Raw genomic sequence first — 24,188 nt, forward strand, 5'->3', positions numbered from 1 at the left:
TCATTGCTAGGATCTTCTTGGCTCCGCTAATACCTTAGGTAGCCATTCCCAACTATTTTGATCCCTTTTCATTTCGTTCCGCTCATTCTGCTGGCTTAGATCGTCTCGGGTTCACAATAACGGTTCCCTGCTGAATGTGATATTCCAATTTTGCAGGGGCCCTTGTAGCAGACGCTCTTCTTCAATGTGTGAGTTTTCATACTCTCTGTTATTATGATTTTTGTAATCTTCTTGCCGTTGTTGATTTTCCGTTCTTGAAGTGAATTTTTTCTTGTACTCTGTTTTTCTTACCAGAGTGGTCTGTTTCAAGATTCTTTTTTTTCTTCTTCCCTCTCACTTTCTCTTTGGGATCCGTATGTTGGCTTGTTTTTGTTTTCGTGATCCCGGCTACTGGAACGGTTTCACGTTCTATGTACTTTGGGGTCCTCTTTTCTTCTATTATATTCATGTTCCTTTGGGACATCTATATGTGCCCTCCCTTGGTCTTGTTGGCGAGTTATGCCTTTGTAACTTCGTCTTTCATCTCTGTCCTGTGATCCTTCTTTCCTGCTTCTTGTGGAGGATATTGGGCTCAGGTCGTAGCCCATGGCTCGTAGTTGGTCTGTGGCTCCTGAGATCCTATGTCTCACCCAGTGAGATGATATATGTAGGTATACTCTGTCCGTGTGGTTGTTATCCATGAATTCAATTATGTCTATATCATCTGTTCTAATGTTTTTCAGATTTTCAATGTGCGTTAAGAGCTTCACTATGGTTTTCCGGTTCAAGATCACATTTCCTCCTTCCTCCAATAATTTTTCTAGTTTTAAGGATCTTGTGTTTGTTGACCTCTTGTTTCTCGTCATTTGTGATCGTTTTATTTCTCTTGAGCAATGTAGTGTGTCTTCCCTCTTTGTATCTGGCTTCTTTTTTGTAGTAGTCGACTCATGATAAGATGTCCTCCTCTTGTCATGTCTTTGTTTGTAGTGGACACTTTCTTGGTGCAAGTCTTTGTTTGATACCAATCTTCTGTTGTATCTTGATCTCCTATTGTTGTTACAGCGTTGCTTTAACACCTCACGGTCCCCTCTGCATTTTCCCAGCGATCTTGCCCTTCTGAAATGTTTGTGGTTAGCTTCCCAATGGCTGATGTCAATGTTTTTGGCCCAAGGTTTGTGTTCCCTTTATGTCTGTTTCTTTCCATGCTACGTCTGGGCTCTTCTTGGTGTCTAGACTGAGATTGTTTCTCCCGCCTCTCAAGGTTCTTTCATTTGTTTTGTTTCTGCTCCATGGTTTGAAAAGTTGGGGACTCAGGTATCCCCATTGGAGACTTTCTGTTCTTAGTTCGGTTTTTAGAGATTGCTTCTGGTGTCGCCGGCTGGTTTTCTTTGTCTTTGTAGTCCGTGCAAACCCTTTCTACGTCTTCGATCGGGTATTGGCTGACGTCCAGAAAATCTTTAATTGATGTGTCCTTTTCCTCTTCGACTTTATCTTCTGACTCAGATATCTCGCATGTTTCCTCTCGTACTGCAGAATCTTTCGTTTTTTGTTTTGATTTTTTGCAAAATTTAGTTTCCATTTGTTGTATGGTTTCCATATTTTCTTCTTGTCTTAGAGTCAATTTTAATGTTTGTTGTTTCTTCCCTTGCTGTACCTTGGGGCTCTCCCTTGTACTTCGTTTGCTCGACCCCTTGGCCGGCTTGAATGTTGGTGTGGCGTTCAGGGTGGTTTTAGGTAGGTTTATTTGAATGGCTACTTTTTTTTGTGTTTTTAAAATATTCTTAGATTTATCTATTGCTTGGTTCACTTTTGTGTCCTTTTTGTTTTCTTTTGTCAGGTCCAAAGTAGGGGTCTTTATGGGTGTTTCCTTTCACTCTCTGCCCCCTTTTCTTTGGTCTGAGACTCTTGTTGCTCTGTCTGTATCGCCTGTGACCTGTTTTTTTGTCGTTATCTTCTGTTTGGATTCCCCACTCTCTGGTGTTCTGTTTATATGCTTCTAGTGACATGAGGTAACCTTCTAGGTAGGTGATTTTCGTTTGCATATAAGCCACCATAGATGTGTGGTCCTTGAGTGTATAATTAATCGACTCATACAGTGTACTGAAAGGTGCCAATGCTATGGTTACAGTGGACATTATTGACATCAAGTCTGTTTTTTTGCTCAGTGATTCTTTGGTTGGGGATTGTTGCACAACACTGAGTCTTTTGTTTTTAGCCGGTGTTGAATAGAGTTCTAATATATGGGTTGATGTCGATTTTTCTCTTTGCACTTTGCTTTCTTGCTGGGCCGGCTTCTGTTTTGTATCCTTTACTAAGTTTTCCATGCCGCTGTCTCTGTTGTCGATCTGTGCAGTTTTGTTGTTAACAGGCGTTTTTTTTGGGGCCTCTGTCTTAGTTTGGTCACTTAGTTCATCTGGTGTTGTTTTTAAACTGTGGTTTCCTTGGTTGTTGCTCTGTGCCAGTTTAATTTCTTTACTTTGAATACTAGGTGTGCTGGCATGCTTTTGTGTTTCTTTGGGGCACATGGCTTTTTTTTGTAACTCCATTTATCTGTCCCTCCACCATTATTTGGGGTTGACTGCTCCATTCGTTTTCCAAAATGCCATCTAATTGGAGTTGTATTTTGTATCTGTCTCTTCATATGTTGTTCATTGTCTTTTGGTTTTGTTCCCTCCTCATTCTGTGCCGTCAATGATGGTTTCCAGAAAGGTATCTCTGCTCCTTCTAGGATTTCTGCGTCCGACATTTCTGTTGGCGCTAATGTGGTTTTCAGTTGTTTGTGGAGGAAGTTGTCTAGTGGGCCAAATATAAATCCACTGGGGTTCATCCCCTTGTTCCCTTCGGCAATGTTATCTATTGTCGGCCCTTTTCTTTATGCAGTCCCTGGATGATGTTTGTATTTAAACAGTTCGATTCTGTTTCCTTGCTGAATTTGGCTCGCTGCCGTAGGGGTTTCAGTGGTTTAGAATTGTCCTTTCTTTTTCTTTTTCTTTGTCTTCCCTCTTCATGCCACTTTGTTTCCTTGTCACCTGTTTCCACTTTTTTACTTTACTTTCTTGTTTTAGGATTTCATTTTGTGCCACATTTTGAATTGGTGGACTGTCTGTCTCATCTTCCGTGGTACATGAGGTACTCATTTCTCTGCATGAGGAGTCCGACCAGGTCGAGTCATCCGGGGAAATGTTTAGTTCAGACATGCTTAGCATCGGATGAATTTCAAGCACATTGCCCTGCTGATCTGCAGGTAAGGGTTCAATTATTCTTTCCCCCTCCAACCTCCTGGGAGTCTTTCAGGGGGGCTGAGTGTGGAGTGGAAGAGTTGTTTCCTCCTATTGACCACTCTGTAGGGCTCTTTCTCTCGTTTTCTCGGTCTGTTTGCGAGCTCGTTCCTTCGTTCGGGACTGTGGACGGGGCCTTCGTTGTGGGAGATGCTGCCTGCCCTTCCAGCTTCACGCTGTGCGGTGACCCCGGCAGCATTACCCCATGGGGGATCCCCATGTGCCCACCATCTTGTGATGGGGAGTCACCCCCGGGCGGGCTTTTGTCCTCTTCTCTTTCCACCAAAGTCAAATTTGCGACTGCCCCTCCTCAGAGGTACTCTGCCTTTCCTATCCTTCCCCCAGAAACTCATGGTATCTCAAGCTCTGGTTCTCTCTAGCTTGGACTATTGTAACAGCCTCTTACTAAATCTACCTGCCTCTACTCTCCGCCCTCTGCAACTAATCCAGAACAGGACTGCGAGACTTGTCCTTGGCCTCGAGCCCTGGGATCGTATCTCTTCAGCTCTGAAATCTCTTCACTGGCTCCCAGTGGATGCAAGGATTAAATTCAAAACCCTCTGCATTGTTCACAAGGTTTTCTGGGGCCTGGGTCCAAAATACCTTCAGCTATCCCTCTGCAAATACCTCCCCTCTCGAGCTCTTTGCTCCTCTACTTCCAGCTCACTCAGGGTCAGTCGTTTTTCTAAGAAATGAGCTGGGGGTAGATCCCTGTCTTCTGTTGGGGCCTCCCTCTGGAACAGCCTCCCTGCCACTCTAAAACTTGAGGAGAACCATCTCCGGTTCCGGAAGCACTTCAAGACCTTCCTCTTTTCTTCTGCCTTCGCTCCCCCTCTCCCCTGCTGATCTGTTCTCTCTTGGCACCGTACACCTGGCCACCCTCTGTCGTTTGGGCCCATGTACCTGCTCATCCTGTCACCCTCCCGCACTGCCTCCAGTCCACCCCTTGCACTGGGGTCTGTATCTGTACCCATACAGCCCCCCCTTTTTCTTCCTGCACTTATCGGACCTACCATGTCTGCTGCCTTAAACCTAGCACTTGCAAATTGCTGGCTGGATTACCACTGTTTGTTGCCTTTATTATTTATTTATTGTTATTTATCTGTTTCTCCTCTGCTCCGTACTTTCCACCTCTCCCCCTTCCATGCACTTTTCCCCTCCCTCCTCTCTGATGCACTTGCGTGTTCTCAATGTCACGGGGCCTAGTAAGATCGCTGTTTTGTTCTCCCCTGTTCCCCTCCCTTGCCTTGTCGCGCTCTGAAACACTTGTGTTCGAGCGCGATAGAAATAAAATATCAATCGATCAATCAATCACCCTCTCCCCACTACCCTTCCCTGCCCCGGAGACCTACGGGAGCGAGGTGACGCTCCCCCTAGCTGGTGAGGCACTGGGGACTCGACATCGGCAAAGGAAGACAAGGTAGGAGGGGCTGATGCCGATCCCGGCCCCGACTTCAAGTCGTTGACTATTTCGAATGTGAACCTGGTCACGTTAACACATCCATCTGTGTGGTCTTGTTTTTGATGCATATTTTGTGGGTTAGAACTTATCATTGTTTGTGTAATAAGTTCTTGCCTTATACGACCGCTCCTCAACCTGCTCTGTGAGTCGACCTCTGACTGTAGCTGATGTTCAGAATGGGGAGTGGCTGCCCACGCCGCCATTCCTGCTAAGAATGCTCCGACTGCAGAGACTCTGCAGCAACTGCCAAGTGGGTTGAGCGGCCAAGTGGGTCAAAGGCAAGTGCCTGCAGTCCCCACCTAACCAACTTTGCTTTACCACTCACCCAAGGAAGCCTTACTATTTTAATGTGAGGTTGCTCTGTCCCCCCGTCCCCCACACAACACTGAGGTTGTTCGGAATTTCGGTGCGGTGCAGTTTGGGTAGGGATTGTGGATTGGGGTTTTAATCGTTGGCTGGGTTGCGACCTGGCAAGACCCAGCTGAAGCTAGCTGAAGCTAGCTGAGCTGAGCCAAAAGAACAAAAAAACAGCTGGCCAGAGACCACCGCCACTCACCAGCACTTCGCCCAGCAATATGAGCCAGGGCTGGGAATCTGCGGAAGAAACGGGTTGCAGAGGGCCTCCTCTGCCCCCCCTGGTCTGCTCCCCCAGTCTGCCGCTCCATGAGCACTAATACGAGCACGAGAGCACGGGAACAATCCAAATCAGAGCTCCGTTTTGCTCCGTTCTGCTCTGCGTTCTCGGCTCGGCTCATGGCTCATGGCTCACAGCGTTCTGAGGAAAGGACCTTTGGACAACAGACGGACGCAACGCAGTGTAAGCTGTACCTCGGGATCAATCAGGGTTCAAGAGGCCGCTTCTGACACTTCATTCTCCAGAAAAGGCTATATATCTGTGGCCACGTCCAAAGGCTTCAAATATTTTTGGAGGATTGTCACTATAAACACAGATGGCCTGCATTTGGGGACTAGTGACACTCTGAAAATACATGTCTCTGCTACAGACTGGATCAAGTATGTTGTCTCTCTTTATAGTGTAAATGCCAACACTATAGGAGGCAGAGAAGTATGCCTCTCTGGATGATGATGTTTTACCGCCTTTTGAGGTGACTTAACTTGCGCAGGTCATTGCTAAACAAAACCATGCGAAGCACTTGGGTACGATGGGATCCCTAATTATCTCTTTCTTGTAAATATTGTGTTGTGTACATCCTCACCACCCCCTGCTGTTTAATCTATATGTGCATTGCCTTGTCTGAACCATGGAAATTATTACTGCTGATGCCCCAGTGGATGACGCAGTGTTGCTTGCGAGGACTCCCAGACTCTTACAGGTCCTTGTCAAAACATATGATAATTATATGTCAAGTCATGGGCTCACAGCAAATGCTAGGAAATGCTATGTCATGTGTATTGCCAATCGTTCATGTAGAATTTCTCCCATTTTGATGAATGGCTACTGCTTGCTGGAAAGCACAGTTTTCTCCTATCTGTGAATTATGTTTAATTGTAGATTAACCTGGAAAGCAAATGTAGAAGCACGTAGGGCGAGGTTGAACAAGACTACTAGAGGGCTTTTTAGATTTGCTAAAGATTATGAGTCAGTACTAAGTTAAACATATGTTGGCGGTATATAGGGGCAAAGGCTCTGGCATTTGGGCCCTACGGCAGCAAACTCTGGGCCTGTGGGAATATCAAGTCATTAGAAAGGGCTGAAAATGTCTTCATTGACCGTCTTCTTGGGGTAGTCCCCTCCACTTCATCTTACATCCTGCATTTAGAGCTGGGTTTGGATTACTTGACATATGTGTTTCCACAGCGTCCAATTCTATAAAGGTGGGATGTGTGGATAAGTAATGAATGGTCACTGACTAGAGTGCTTCTAAGGAGACGTTTTATTGTCAGGGAATTATCAGAATATCAAGTGGCTTGCCTATATCAAATATAATTTGAGTTCTATGGGGTTGGGTGACTGCTCCAGGAATCCAGAAAATATTGTTAGTGTTCCTACTTGGTTCATTAAGTAGACGTTGTGTGCTGTTAGGGGTTCTATGAGAGAAAATATGAATCTGTGTATGGCCTGAGTTAGGCTCCATCTCAGCTCTCACCTGTAGGTGGTAAATCAGATTATCTGGCCTTGGTCCCTGACACATAGCACCGTTCTCTGTTAACCAGGGCCTGGATAAATGTCCTTCACTTTATATCTATTATCGGAAAGTGGTCTGGGGAGCTTAATGGAGATGAGTGTTGTATCTGTGGAGAGTGGGAATCTCTTGAACATTGTGTTCTGTTTTGTCCATTGTACAATGATATTCATAAACGTTTCCTCTTAAACTTTCTCAGGGAATCTGGGTTCGGATAGTGGATGCCAGCATTCATGAAGCTGCTTTTGCTCTGTGATGTCGGGTTTGCCTTAGCTTCTGGTAACTACCTGAAAGGTGCTTGGCATCAGAGACTTCAACTTCTGAGTCCATAATCCTCTCCCATTACAAATTCTCTGTGGGTGTTTTGTGTGCTTATTAGAGTGTTTTGTTCTGTAAGTTAATGCAGTTTTTAAGTGTTATGAATTGCATAATGTTGGGTATGATTTCATGAAATCTGTGCTTTCCTTATTGATAAGTGGAGATGCCTTATCGATCAAAACATATGGCTTTTTGATGAATTTTCAGCCTATCATTATTTTAACCTCTTAGTTTTAATTGTGGTTATGCTTTATTTTATTTTTGATCTTTAATTGATTGTGACCAATCGGAATAAACGCATTTACTACTACTATTATGTTTACATTCTTACGTTTGACCAAAAACTCATCTATTTTATAGAGTTGTGATTGGCCATTTCCTTTATTTTGATATCACAGAACATTAAACTGCTCAGCTCATTGCCAGTTCGAACTTTTTAATACAAAGTTTGAATCAGGCTTGAGCCATTCGTGTCTCCATAGAGATGGCTTGCGAGTGGAATTGAGCCAAGTTGGTAAAGGTTACATTCAGCTGGAAACAGTTTGACCAATTCATGCTGTAGTCACTTTGGCTCGATTTGGGTGAAAAGGACTTCCAAATCCATGTGGATTTTAAAAAGGGAGGGGTTAGATTTGCAAAATCTTTTTTGGTGCAAGTGATGAAATGTGATGGCAATAGGTGCTGACCTCAGTATGTACTTGCACATTGATCATGTGTCGGACCCTTAGAAGTATTAGCTAAAAAGTGTTTGGCTAGGGGGCATGTGACAGAATGTCATCTGTGCAGGTAGATAATCCAAGCTTTTTTTGTTTTTGTAACACACAAGGATGCTCACAATTCTTCCTCAAAAAGTGAGCTCTGCTAATCAGACTTCACCTTCATAATGCTCAATGATGAAAAGTATAGTGAACACTACTGTAACTGTCTGCTGTCGCCCTCAGCAGCTGACATGTAGTTTAGCACCATATCAGTTACAGAGTAACATGTGTATTCAGGTAAACAACCTTCTGGAATCCCAAGTCCCAACAGCCAGGGATACCCTGGCAACACTAAACCACATTTTATTTAACTGACCATCTCCAAGGCTTGGAGGCAATTTCTTTGGTACAATATAAATATAAGCCATATCTAGTATGCTTTAGGCTGGTGTTAAACTGTAATCATATAGTGCCCCTTATTATGAATATTGGCCTAAGCCCATTCGTGTGACATGGAAACCCGGGTTGAAAAGTTCTGATTTTGGTTAACTTCGCCACCATTTTAAGATTCATCCGCCATTTTGATTTTCACTCATGTTCCATGTTCTAAAATGGTGGACTGTGTTTTCGTCTTGCAGTCGAGCTGAACAACCTTTAAGTTCTGTTAATGTTTAGGCTGTCTGAGAGCCGACTGTTCAAAGAGACCTTGTGCTTCATGTGAACTGTCATTCAAGTGTTGTCTGCGCTCACAAGACTCATCCTTGTATAAACATCGAAACAATGAAGAGTAAACTCTAATCGTATGCCTTAGCTGAACCACATTGTAGTGACTCTTGAAACAAGGCTTACCGCAGATCTGAGAACCTACAGCATCATTGTATTTTCATGGAAATGTAAACCTGTGTAATCATTTGCATAATATTGTAACATCTGTCATGTGAACTAGGCACAAACTCTAGCCCGTGAAACATTAATGTGAAGAGAAGCTGGACAATATTGAAGAAATTGTATAAATATGCTTGTGCTTAGATGTCCAGCACTCTCTCTCCTCAATGTGTCGGCTGGTACACACTGCAAGTTGTTGGGAGCCAGTAGCTATCTGTTTTGCTTTGTAAACTGTACAGTATAGAAGATACTTGTATCTTTTCATCCCGGGATTGGTGTATTTCATTTGTGGTACTCAGCCTTGCTATTTCTTTGTTCTTTCAGATGGCACCTGAATAGGGACCCTTAAGATTGATGCCACCTCGTTGAAGAGAAGACGCAGCTATCGGACCGTGATCGGACATTGAGAAAAAGGGAGCCCCTTTTGTATGAGACACGATACCTAAACAGTACTGCACAATCCGATCGCTGGACGGTGAGCACGTGGTCCGAGACGGCATCTTGATGAGTTTTACCAAAATCACCAACCACGAGGGTCCTTTGTCCTTTGTCCTTTGTAATCTGATCGGACCTCCTCAGTCCTTTTTAATCAGGTGAGTCGTGACCCGATTCCTAAGTATCCTGATATTTGGTTGCAGTTTTGTACTCATGAGCACAAACAACGCCAGGTAACACCAGTAATCTGACATGTGTGGGAAAATGTCTGCCTGTTTCAGGGGATTATTCCGCAGAGACAGACAATCTTTGGAATTTAGCTGACCGGCACCACAGGAGGGGTCGCCGGCATGTACTATGTACTGTAAGTACGGCATTGGTAGTATAGTATTCAACGATTTTTGGCACAGACAAACTAGACATGTTTCCGAATTTCAGTGGCCTGTCAATGGTAGTTTTGAGATTGCCCGAATAGAGTATTTAGAGTCCATATTGTTAAAGAAAAAAGCTAGACCTGCAGCATTTGATGTAATTCAGAATTGGAAAAAAGAAGCTATGCAGCAACTTAAGAGTAAAGAGAAGCATGCACGTCGTCATATGTCAAATTCAGAAAAGGCATTATTGTATGATCAACAAAAACAGTCAAAGGGCCTGATCACGACTTGGGCGTTACCACCAGCAGTATTACCGCCGGCGGTAATAGCCCTACCGCCGAACTCCCCGGTGCTAATAGTGCCGGATCACAACTTTGGCGGTAAAGTAATTTCCCATTCCCCATTGAGCCCATTCGGGAATGCCCCATTCACCATTGGGCTCAATGGGAAAAATTTGCGCTCTTACCGCCGGCGGATTTCCCGCTGGCGGTAATAGCGCAAATTTTCAGCAGATTTCCCCCAGCTAAGAGCTGGGGTGAAATCCGCCGAAGTCCTGATTTCGCGGACCCTTAAATCTGGCGGTATTAGCGCTACTGCCGGATTTAAGGGTTACCGCCAAAGTCGTGATCAGGCCCAAAGTCTGTTAGAAACATGGATAGGGCTTTTCAACTTGATGTACAGAAAATATTTCCGTCTTAAGATTTTCATGTCTCAGATTAATTAATTAATAAACTCTTAAATGAACGTAGGCCTGGTGCCACTGCACCACCTCCTTATATACCTATTCCTGCTGTCTGACTTCTTCCCGCTGTTGCACCTCCTCCCGTAGCAATTCCAGTTCTTCCTGTTGTTCCTCCGCCGCCAGTTGTTGCTCCTCTTCCTATTATTGCTTCCCCTTCTGTATCTCCACCTTTACCGACTATTACTGTTCCTATGATTCCATCTTTTTTGCCAGCGGTAGTGTCTCCACTACATGTTGTACATGATTTGTCTACTCTCTCTTTCCCAAGCGGTTCTGCTCCACTTGTAGCTGATGAAGGCGTGAGTGTTCAATCAAAAGTAGTGATTCGAAAGTACAGTTTCTAAAGATAAGAAGAGAGATTTTAATGCATGGGCTAAGCAATGTATAGAGAAAGGTGAAACATCTGTCTTAGCTACACTTCTTGATCTAGAAAGTATTCCCAAACAGAATGTTTTTATTGAGGGGATGGGAATACATTTGGCTGTAATGTGGAATAATTTGACGAACGTGGATGTCCCACAAGGGTTCAGGGATTTGAATGTTTTAGTTTATTCAAGGGATACTGCAGAGAAAGTAAATGAGCATGTCGAGAGGGCTTTTGGGTTTAGATGGGAGTTAGAACGGATACAGAATGATGAAACAGATGATGATAGATCAGGCGCTTTGTATGTGCAGAAACAGTTTCTTCCTCCTTGTAAATCAACGAGTGAAGAAATGCAAATTTGCACAAGGGATGCACTTTGATGGATTCCGGATGTGTCGATAGCTCCCATAGAAGTATATGATACATATAGTCAGTATACTCCAGAAATGCAGAAGAAAGTGTAACAGTCAATGGTAGAATACCTACAGGATGAATGTATAAAGAAAGAGTGTATACAAAAAAGATTTTTTGTCCTGCAGAATTGATGATTTGAATTGATAAGAGAGCCTTTGCACCTGATACTGCTTTGACCACTTTAGCGCTCGATCTAGCTTTATTGCTTAACAAACGTTCGGAGTTGCCTACTTCTCAGTTGCCTATGAGAGAGGTTCCTCTGACATTTGTAACTAAAGTTGAGATTCCAGCTAATGCTGCAGCAGGTATAGCAGCCACTACTATTGAAGCTCACTATGTATCACAATTTGTTCATGTACCGTTCTCCAGACAGGACAGTTGATTCCAGATATTAGGAAAAATCCAACAGGGTTTTTACAAAGAAATAGAATTTGTCTTGCATTTGTCAGTTCTCACCTTAGGTGATATAGATTTGTTGTTCCCTGTGATCCTACCTGCTGATTTATGGAAACAGATTAGAACTGTAGATCATCAAGCAGGACTGGGTGACACATGGGTTAACCTGCTGAGGATAGGTGGGGAAAGGAAAGCAGGTGAGAGACCGCCGCAGGTGATACTGACTTTGCCAGATAGGATAGTAGCAAAATTAGAAACTTTGGTTCCCGAGAAAAGGATTGTTTGGGACAAACTCACTGCTTGTACCGAAGGGAAATCTGGAGGTGCTACCGAATTCTTTAATCGGTTCGAACAAGCAGTTTCAGATTTTAGTGGACAGGATTTAAGCACCGAGTCAGGAAAAATATTGTTTGTGGATAAATTTGTGCATGGTTTGTTGCCTGATATCCAGTCACAAATTATGACTTCTGAAAGTGCTTGGCAAGCTAAATCAAAGTCCGAAGTATTGCATATAGCCCAGTATTAAGAAAATAGAGTCAATAATGAAAAATAGAGGATTGAAAAGAAAAAGGGAGACTTGAAAACCAAAGTATTTTTGCAACAAATAGTTGGAGGACCTAGAGGTGGGAGTACACAGTTTTGAGGTCAATTTGTTCCGCAAAGTAATGCGCAGTTGGGTTCTGTACATGTGAACCAATGTGCTTATTGCAGACAAGAGGATCATTGGAGAGCGCAATGCCCAATCCTTCAGCAGAGGTCGAATAACACATGCAGTGTCATGGGGGGACGATCCAGAGGCTGCCCTGGGGTAGGGGGTCCTGGTAGAAGCCAGTTCACTCAAAACCCACAGTCATTCTCATAAGATAATCAGCAAACTAGTATAGACAGCAGAAATATCTTTGATAATCCTTCAACTGCCTATCTTTCTGAAGATCTCTATTTTTGATAGATACAGGAGCACAGAAGTGTTCCATTAATCATTCACGGGTTCCTGACATTCCACTGTCAGGGCAGAATAACGTTTCTGTAGGGTTTTCTGGCACGCCAGTGGTTAGTCCGGTTTCTCTGCCGGTACCGATTTCACTGGGGCCATTCACGGATCACTGTCCATTTCTTCTAATGATGAATTGCGGGGAGAATCTGTTGGGGTTGAATCTGTTGAAGGAAATAAATGTTGTAATTCATTGTTCTTCAGATGGAGTGCGTTTGACGATTTCACCCAGCAATCTTCTGCCTCACAGTTTTTGACTAGACCTTTACCGTCTGAATTTAGTGAAGTTCCGGCGTTTTTATGGGTGGTTGATGACAATGATGTCGGCATTTTGCTAATTGAGCCTGTTAAAATTGTTTTGAAACCAGGGGTTAAGTTGCCACGTATTCCACAATATAAGATTTCCATTGATGGTGAGCAAGCTCCGAAGAGCATAGTTTCTGATTTTGTTCATCCTGGAGTAATTGAGGAAATTGCAGTAAGTTTGTGCAATATCCCGATTTTACCAGTGTACAAGAAAGGGGATAATGCAATTCCTTTTTGTTTCATTATTGATTTGTACGCTATCAATAAGATTGTTGCTCCACAATTTCCAATTGTGCCTGATGTAACTACGATATTAACAATGATCCCAGCTTCTGCTATGCATTTTAGTATGGTGGATCTTAAGAATGCCTTTTTTAGCATTCCGATACACATGGAGAGTAGATATTTGTTCGAGTTCACCCTAGGGGGACGCTCGTTTACATTCACTCGTGCACCACAAGGTTACACAGAGAGTCCGAGAATTTATAGTAGGGCTTTGAAAGAGCAGCTCAATACACTTGAGTTGCCTTCCACTTGTACATTGTTGCAGTACGTTGACGACCTTCTCTTAGTTGCAGACTCAGAAAGTACTTGCAAGAAGGGCACTGTGTTGTTGCTTATTCATCTAGCAGAGCATGGGCATAAAGCTTAATTAAAAAAGTTTCATTATTGTCGACATGTCCTCCTGCCAAAGGAGGGATGAAGATTGACACTTGAACGGATAAAAAGCATCCCTAGCATGTCTGTTCCAAATACACAGAAGGAAGTCAGAGCCTTGATAGGAATGGCTTCTTACTGTAGATTTTGGATCCCTAACTTTTCACTAGTGATAAAACCAATGTTGGTATTGACAAAGAAGGGCATTTCCTTGCCATTGCCGTGGAACTTGGAGCACCAGAAAGCTTTTGATCTGCTCACGACTACATTGTGTTCAGCACCAGTTTTGGGCATACCAAATTATGACAAGGCCTTTGTGTTTTATATGCATGAATGTGATGGATGTGCTTTGGCTGTGTTAACACAGGAACATGGGGGGAAGAATAGGCTGTGCGGTTATTTTTCCTCCACACTTGATGCTGTTGCATGCGCTTTGCCAAGATGTTTGAGAGCTATCGCTGCTGCTGTGTCTGTAAAACAAAGTGAGGGTATGGTTTTAGGTCACTCTTTAACCATGATGGTACCCCACTCCGTAGACGTTCTATTAAACAAAACGCAAATGCAACACCTTACTTCCACACAATTAACAAGATACAAACTGATCCTTTTTGCACCGCATCTCCAAATTAAGAGGTGTTGCGTATTAAATCCGGCTGAATTATTGCCTCTTCCTCAAGATATTGCTTGCAGTGACGAAATGTCACATGACTGCCTCTATACTAAAGAGCAAAAAACCAAAGGCAGGATTGATTTAAATGACACACCACTGAAAGATCTGCAAGGGGAGCTGTTTTGCGATGGCTCCTGCTTCAAACTTCTGGATGGTACATCCACTGCTGCTTAGGCCATCACTACACTAAGCACAATCGTGGAAACCAAGAGAATTTTGCATAACTCCGCACAGGCCGCAGATCGCACTGACTTGAGCTTGTGAACTTTCCGAAGGGCTCAGAGTAAATTTATTTACTGATAGCCAGTATGCCTTTGGGGTGATTCACAACTTCGGTAGACTACAGGCAGAACAAGGTTTCTTGACCTCACATGGAACTAAAATCCAACATGGAACCCTGATAGTTCAGATGCTCTCAGCACTTGCGCTTTCTACTCAATTAGCAATCTTGAAATGCGCCGCACATCAGAAGGTAGTAGATGATGTAGGGAGAGGAAACTTTTTTTTCTGACACAATAGCTAAACAGACCGCTACTGATTTATTTTCAGAAATGTATGTAACAAAAGAAACTACAAATACCTGTGCAATAGATGAAGGGATTGACTTGATGAAAAAATATTCAAGCTGATGCCACTCCAAAAGAACTTAAACACTGGGCTGAGGATTTAGCAAGTTTGGATGAGGAAGGTTGTTGGGTGGACAATGATAGAAAAAGATGGATGCTACCGGATGCATATGTTACCGCCATGGTTACAATGGCTCATGGTCCCACTCACATATGTGCTAGAAAAATCTGTAAATTACTAAAACCTGACTGGGTAAATGTAAACATCTCAAAGACCGCTGAGCGTTTTTGTCCAAAACTGTATGGTGTGGGAAGGGTACGACGACACTGAGGGGTAGTTTTGATCCCCCCTCTGTGCCCTTTGAAGTGATTCATTTTGACTTCATCGAAATGGAACGTTGCTGTAACTACAAGTATGTTCTGGTAGTCATTTCTGCCTTTAGCAAGTGGGCTGAAGCCTTCCCTGTGAAAGATGCCACTGCAATGACAACGGCAAAAACCATACTTAAGGAATATTTTCCTAAGTTTGGTTTGCTGAGGGTCATCTGGTCGGATAATGGTCCACATTTCATCACTGCTGTTATCCTCCAAGTATGCGTGGGATTGCAGAGCGATAAACGGTTCCATTTGGCTAGACACGCTCAGAGTGCTGGACTTGTAGAACGCCATAATGGTAACCTGAAGAACAAGCTAGCAAATGTTTGTGCTAGCAGTAACTTGAAATGGCCAGATGCCTTACCTGTAGTTTTACTGTCCATGCAGATGACCCCACAGACTATAACTGGACTCTCCCCCTACGAAATCATAACTGGGAGACCAGCTAACATTTGGAATTCGCCTAAAACCAAGCAACTGAAAGATGTGGAGCATTTGCTTCTTGCTGAATACTGTGACCAGTTAACTCAAAACTTGTATTTGATTCATCAACAGGTGCGAGAAGCCCTCCCAGTAAAGTACGAGGGGCTAGGTCAACGACTTCGACCTGGAGACTGGGTGCTCGTAAAAACATTTGAAAGAGCATCCAGCCTTGCACCGTGTTGGAGAGGACCATTCCAGATTTTGTTGGCCACACAGACCTCTGTACGAGTAGCTGGCAGGGGACACTGGATCCACACGACACACATCACGAGAATACCTTTTTCTTTGCCACTCTACGAAGAAGAAAAGTAGGAAACTATTTGCTCTGCTTCTGGTGATCAACCTGTCTTGAACTACATCAAGGGTGTTTCGGAGATTCTTCCTGAGGCCGTGGGGCATGTGGAGACTACTGCTTTGTCTTTGAATTCTTCTTTGGATCTTTCTGCACCCTTGAATAATCTTGCCTCTGTTTCACGACTTCCATCAGGAAGCAACAACACTTTGTTCGCAGATCACGCCATGCCTGAGTCTTGAGGTACAATCTGCGTCCACGGCACTAGACTTACAGCACAGCACGGCTGTGCCCACAGGAAACGACTGTTGAGCTAGTCCCTTGCCACTCTCTCACTGAAACATAAGTAAGTGGCCAGGGCCGGCAAAAGCTATATTAAATCAAGACAAATCACGCGGTCAGGAGATCACCAACAAACGAACTAGAGGAGTCCGTTGCAGAGAGTTTCCGGAACAAACTTTGAGGAACAATGCCTGTTGCTAATTCTACTCGTACAAAGCAACCGATCAATTGTGTGGCTAACAAAGACATTAGACATAAAAATTCATGGTCCTTGAGGACTCACTGTTTCCTTGTAATAATGTTAACTGGTCTAACAGTTGTGATCGCTCTTGGGGTTTGGTATATTGAAGGGGTGCAACCACTTGAGACATTTTTACCTACTGAGAGTGTTCCCACTATGTCTTCTCCTTTCGTTCATCTGCACACTCTATCTTCTAGGGATTCCCAACACAACCAGAGTTACCACAATAATACACTTTTGCTAATCATGAATGCGGACCACGCGATTTTGAATATAACTATTTGCTGGATATGTTCGCATTTGTCACAGTAGGGGGAAAAAGGGTTGGGCTGGTATATTCATCCTTTGCCTTTAACTACTGCATGCTACGCCTCTCTAAGGGCACTATTCTTTGGTCGTTGGAATGACAGCATCTCTGGGAACTTCGATGGGACTAATTTGAATGAATTTAAAAGACGAGTCCTGACGCCTCTGGTATGTTCCCTTTTTTTGAATAGGAGCAAGCTCAATGTAGCTTCGATTAGGCCTTCCGATAGACTGTCTAGACCTTTCAATTGTTAATCTCTTGCAAGATGGCTCCCGTAGGCAACCGGGATGCCATGCCTCCTTCCTACACTATTAATCACAGTCCCAACTATGTTTCCTTCTGCATACAAAGGGATGGTTCTCAGCAATGGGTACTTTTAAGGGTTTTGCCAATTTTGCGAATCTGACTAGTGAGGACAGACCTTTGTATGTAGGTGATCCTGTTTATTTTGTCTGTGGCAATGAAGCTTATCCTTGGCTCCATAGAGATTGGCAGGGTACTTGTTATTTGGGTATCTTGCTACGAGCGGTATTTGTAGCTAGCACCTCTGAGGTCGCTAGAGCTCGTCCAAGGCAAAACGAGAACCGTGATACTCCTTCGCAGGTCATGGGTGATGTAGCAAAATCCTTTGTACCATTTTGGGGACCAGACACAACCTGCACTGGCTGCCTGTCGAGCATAGAATCTCCCTCAAAACACTTGCCTTAACACACAAAGCAAGGGCAAATCTTGCCCCAGCATACCTCACCAACAGACTCTCCTCGCATACTTCCACAGGGCCAATTAGAGCAGCTCAAGCTCACACCAGGTCCATCCTGAGATTTAAGCTCCAAAATTCTGGTGGCACCAGTTTCCCTGTTCTGGCAGCCAAGCTATGGAACATGCTTCCTTATTCCCTCAGATCTGAACCTTACTTCCAATCATTTAAGAGTAACACTAAACGTTGGCTCCAGGAACTTGATCTTGCTGGACACCCAAAAGCTTAGCTTTCTTGACAGGGATTTATTAGGGGGTCTCTTCCTATCCACATCTCCCCCTCTCTAGCTCCCTTCCTGTATTGTAATTTTATTATGTGGCACTGTCACTTGATGCTATCTGCTTTTTATTGTACTGCCTTATTCAATACTGTGTATTGCCTGACTATACCTTGTTACCTATGTAATTACTGTATATGTTTGTGTAACACTGTGGTTTTGATATACATGCGCCCAGATGCCACAGGGCCGGAGCGGTTTACAAATAAAAAAAATACAAATACAAATACAAATAGATCATGAATTCCGAGGACATTAGGAGACTGTCAAGAGTTTTGGAGAAAATCATCAACCGGACCACTGATACACTCTACAATATGACGTTAGAACAGAAAGCAATTAGATTATTGGCTCTACAGAACCAGATGGTGTTAGACGTCATCCTGGCTGAGCGTGGTGGAGTATTTAAATTGTTGTGACCTGCTTGTTTTGTTTTCGTACCTGAGTCCTCCCCTACCATATTCAAGGCAATACGAAATCTGCATGTCCTAAGTACAGAAGTACATGTTCCCGAGGGAAATTGGGATCTGAGAGCTTGCTTCTGGGACTTTTTACGGTTGTGAGGATGGAAACTCTTTTCAGCCTCAGTGGTGATCCTTGGTTTTCTAATGCTCTGTTGTTGTTGCATACAATGTCTTCCTGCCATTGTTTAGATGTTAGGGGGATGTTGTGCACAAATAGTAGGTATATTAGGGCCAAAAATACACGCACCCGAGAAAATTATTAATGTTTTTTTGATGGAGGATATTACTGTCAAGGATCTAATGGCTATTGATATATCTGATGAATGTGATTCACGATGTACAGACATTGAAACGTGGGGTTTTGAGTAAACAGAATGTCTTAGTAAAGCTCTTGGCTTAGGCTAAAAGGATGGTTTGTGAAACCGTAATCATATAGTGCCCCCCTATTATGAATATTGGCCTAAGCCCATTCGCATTACATGGAAAACTGCATTGAGAAGTTCTGATTTTGATTAACTTCGTGCCAATTTAAGATTCATCCACCATTTTGATTTTCACTCATGTTCCATGTTCTAAAATGGTGGACTGTGTTTTCGTCTTGCAGTCGAGCTGAACAACCTTTGAGTTCTGTTAATTTTTAGGCTGTCCGAGAGCTGACTGTTCAAAGAGACCTTGTGCTTCCTATGAACTGTCATTCAAGTGTTGTCTGCACTCACAAGCCTCATCCTTGTATAAACATCGAAACAATGAAGAGTAAACATCAATCGTATGCCTTAGCTGAACCGCATTGTAGTGACTCTTGAAACAAGGCTTACTGCAGATCCGAGAACCTACAGCATCATTGTATTTTCATGGAAATGTAAACCTGTGTAATCCTTAGCATAATATTGTAACATCTGTCATGTGAAATAGGCACAAACTCTAGACCGTGAAACATTAACATGAAGAGAGGCTGGACAATATTTAAGAAATTGTATAAATATGCTTGTGTTTAGATGTCCAGCACTCTCTCTCCTCACTGTGTCGGCTGGTACACACTGCGAGGTGTTGGGAGCCAGATAGCTATCTGTTTTGCTTTGTAAACTGTACAGTAATAAAAGATACTTGTATCTTTTCAGTCTGTGATTGGTGTATTTCATTCATGGTACTCAGCCTTGATAATTCTTTGTTCTTTCACTGGGAGGATAGCTCAGGGGCAACGTGTTTGTCTTGGAAGCAAGACAAGGCATAGCAACACAGGGTTGAATCCCAGTCTCATGCTTAAAAACTGGTCTCTGGTATTAAGCCTGTTATAAAATAACAATTATTATAGTATATACTGGCCTATGGGAATATGCACTTATATTGGTCGTAACCCTTGCTGTGTTATTTTCATATGTCAACCTGGTTTCTAGTGACTTATTCAATTGTAAGGTTATTGTGTATCACTGACTGGGGTTGGGTTTCACCCGGAATCGTCTGTTGTTTACAGACCTTGGAGCTCCAGGGAGAATAATGAGTTAGAGTAGCACATGAGATAAGTTACATCCTGGGGAGGAGACTCACTACCTTGACATTTCTTGGTCCACTCACAATCTCTGCGCTCCCTCCCCACTCTATGCAGAAAAGGCACTTTCTGGGTTGACATCATCTGCAAGGGTCATGTTACAGCAGCAAAGATTGGTATGTAACAATCTGATATGCAAAATGAGTATAAAGGTGGGTGGGAGGTTGGACCCCTTATTAATTAAATAACTTTGAGTGAAAAGAAGAATGTAAACATTTCACTGGGAATTTTACTATTATTATCCTTAGGGTATTTTTTATTGTTTCAATGTATTATATGACAGCCAGTATGGCTTTTTATAAAACACCAACACATTATTTACATCAACAATTCATTTTAAGGCATTAAAACTATAACAATTACATTACAGTTATTAGATCTATGAAACTAATGCATGTATTTTATAATAAAACTCATTTGTCATTCAAACATTTTGCTATTTGTACCCACAGGACAACTTCAGAGGACCATTTGAAGTGACCTGCTGTTGGATAATGCCTGCCTGCTGCTCAAACACTAGAACCCAGGACCCAGGCCTACTTGAAGTGGCAGCCCCTGAAAGTGCTCTTTGGAAACCTGGTAAGGGTAGAACATGTTTTGCCTATCCTTTGAGACCATGAGGAGGGCCTAACTGCAATGCAGGAGCAAAGGAACAGCATTAGGATTTGTTTACCCCGCTCTAACCACTTTTGGGCTGCCTTTACCAGGAAAACTATTTGATAAAAATGTATGTTGTTTCATTAAGCTTTTATTTTAATTCCCAAATCGCATGTGCTCACCCAAGCAATATGGTGATGTTCCAATGTATCATTGGGATTATTCTTATAATTGTGTTATTTTATATGCAATTTGTTTATATACTAACAGAAAAAAGTGAAGCATTTGTTATGCTTTTTGCAATATTCGTACTGTATTATTCTTACATTGACCTTTAACAATAAAGTAAGGGCTATAGACCACTGTACATTGCTATTATTTCTTAATATGATACTTGTCTATTCATAAAATCAGAGTAAACCATGAATTATTTGATGAGTCATCAAAAAGCCATAAACCATAGGCCAGCCAACACGTGTTTCGTCCACTCTTCTTTAAGCAAGGTGCATTTTGAAATAACTTTTTATTTAAATATTATACACTTCACTTTCAAATATAACAGGAATAAGGTGGTTGATAAAAAATTAGCTCATGCAAATGTTTTTCTCTTTTTTATGCAGCCATTTTGCATGAAGAACATGCAGATATATACAAATTATATTTTAATATTCTGTGAGGAGATAACAGACAGAATGGGAATTCTAAGTAATATAGAGTGAGTTACATGTGTTGATAAGGCCTGTACTTATTAAAATGCAATTGTACATTGAAAGAGGAAAAAAGGTCAAAATGCTCACAGCCATGGTAATTCACTAATGGCAACTTCAGGAACATATATGCCTTCACAAACCCTGAGTCTTAACATGGTGGAGCAATAAAGCCTCACCTATTATTTGTCTGCTTCAAGAAAAGCACCCTATTAAAATGATTCCTTTGTTTCCCGACATATCTGTTCAGGACATGTTCATTTATACATTCCCAAAAAGCACTGCACATAGCATTATAACCAGCATCATAATGGAGGTCAGCATTGTGCACAGCATCATGCTGGAGGTCTTTGGGGCAGCATTGGACACATCATCATGCTGGAGGCCAATCCTCCACTTGAAGGGAATAATCATCCGAATTACCACATCAGAATTACACTTGGACCCTTAAGAACTACAAAAATGGGGATTAACATCATTGCACCACTTGTAATCCCACAGCAAACAATGTTGGTGGTAATTCATGTCTAATACAAAAGAACACCTTGACCTTGAGGTGAGAGGGGCGATTGATGGCCGCTTAGTATGCCAGGATTAGACTGGAGAGGAAATGAGAGTTCTCCCAAATAGTGAATCAGTGAATGTATCAAAATGAGTTGGGAGAACAATAATTAAGATGACCCATGTTGCTTTCTCTGGAAGTTTCCTAATGGAGCTCTTTCAAGCAGTGCTCTATAACCATAGACACATCTTACACATCTCCAGCATTTACAAATTGGCTGATTATAGCCACACATATGCCATTTTGCCTAATTTTTACATTGTTACAAGTTCCATCTTTGTTTTACACATCCCCTGTTTACATTTCTCAGCTGATTAAGCAAAAAACAGAGGCAGAACAATGTGTCAATGCGTAATGGCCACACAGGGCGCACACTAACTGCACAGCAGCTCTTACAGGCAGTATTAACCCAACTATACATCCAGATGTAACAGTAGCCGAGTAATTTAGAAAATGTCTAATATTAACACATATGCCATTTTGCTCACATTTTGGGATGTTACAATTTCCTTCTTTGTATTGCATGCCCCCTCTTTACATTTCTCAACTAGTTTAGTATGAGACAAATTCGGTGTGCGAGCAGTGTGTTGGGTGAGAAAGCAGTACCTGCACAAATTCCTTGGCAGTCCTGTAGTCACCATAATGTGACTGTGGTTCGTGGCTGTTTCCGGGCTGCAGTCTGTCTACGTGTTCTATGGTTCATCAGAAGGAGTGAAATTTGCATATAGGTTTCACACGAGCAGTGTCTTGGGGGTGTTTGGAGTGCTGGGATCTCACACAGACTTGAAATGACCACTGCCGCACCGGACCATGGTGAATGGCCTCCTCCTTCATTGGTTCCTTTTATAACAAAGTTGAATTACATGTACTAGTTACAGAGCGGGGGACAAGAATCATGTATGGCCTCTGCCCCCATTTCAGATGAGGACATGCTACTAGCACTAGCTTTACCTTTACCACCATCTCTGCCACTCATAGGACTCTCTGCTAAGTCTGTTCCACTGCTGAAAGAGAAAAAACATTTGAAAATGAAGAGTGGTGGTCAGAACCTGATCACTACTTTCTTTCCAACACCATCAGATACACTGCCCCTATTTCTACATGTTCTTCAAGTTGTAGCTGCTCCTTGTTGGGGGATAGTTGGACACAACTTTGTATTTCCACTTGTGTGGAAGGTATCGTTGTACCGCTCACTGCGCTCATGGATAAGTGTCATTACCAATACATATACCTCAGTCTCCAGTGCTCCCAAATAGGAGGGGAGGGGGTACACAGCTGCATACTTTGTAAAATGGGGCAATTACCGTACCAGTATGGAGGTAGCCATGCCGCTTTTAGCGGAAAGGCTAACCCCATACTGGGTACCGGGTCCGGGTTCCAGGAATGAGGAATTACCGGGCCATTCCGACCTTGGAGGGCCTGGTAATTCCCTTCCCTGGGACCCAGACCCGGTACATCCCCATTCCCATTTGAGCCCCCAGGGCTCAATGGGACTGGGGAGGATACTAACAACAGGCCCGTTAATAACGAGCCCGTTGTTAGCATCCTGCTTTTCTAGCCTGTCCCAATAAGGACGCCTAGTTTTACCAGGCGTCGTTAGCGGGACCCACGAGCAGACCTCGTAATGAGGCAGTAGAGGGTTAACGGCGCCGGCAGCTCTACCAGCGCCATTAACCCTCTACCGCCTTCCTCGTAATGAGGCACAATGGGCCTCATTACGAGATTCGCAGTAAAAACCATACCTTACCGGCATGGAGGCAATACCACGTCCGAGTAGCACTGACGCTGCTAACTGCGGCCGAATACGAGAATGCGTTCCTGCACCTAGCGGCATGCCAGTATCGTTTGTACCGGCATGCCATAAAATACCCTAAAATCCCATGGAAAACACTGATACCTCCTCCGCCTTCGTCCACCCCTAAATAACGGGCTCCGGCAATACCGAGCCTGGCAATACCGGAACCACAAGTAACATCATTGCGCCGGAACGGGAAATGCTACAGCAGCCATCCTGAAAAACACAATCCATTGCAATCCTCGAGACACAGGACCTGGAGCCACAAAGCACCAGCTACATCTACAGCAACACCTCCAGCACAATGCCAAAGGCCATTAAAAAAGGAGCATCCCGCCAGCGAAAGGAGCGCTTCTCTGAGGACGAGTTAAGCATGCTGGCAGACACTCTGGCCCAGAATGGAGACGTGGTGTTTGCATCAGACCTCAGGAGAGGTGCCCAGCTGAAAAAGAAAGAAATATGGGAGCAAGTGGCCCAGAAGGACAGTGCGGTTGGCACCACCCCCGCACCGTCAAGGATGCAAAAAAAAGGTGGGATGACCTGCGCCTTGTGTGTGCAATATCCTCTCTGAAAATCGGAGCCAGGGTCTGGCTACAGGCGGCAGGTCCAACTCCATGATAAAACACCCAATGGGAAGAAACCTGTGCCAGCACCATTGGCATGGAGGCCATAGAGGGAGTGGGAGACATGGAGCGTGGAGTGCCGTCATCGGCTGATGGAGGTGAGTGTCCAAACAAACCACTGGAATGCATGGGCCATCACACACACATGGACACATCACTGTCACATCTACATGCATGCAGCATGCCAATGCCATACCGGAG

Source organism: Ambystoma mexicanum, chromosome 1p (assembly GCF_040938575.1).
Source record: "Ambystoma mexicanum isolate Mex_15411 chromosome 1p, UKY_AmexF1_1, whole genome shotgun sequence".
Lineage (NCBI taxonomy): Eukaryota > Metazoa > Chordata > Amphibia > Caudata > Ambystomatidae > Ambystoma > Ambystoma mexicanum.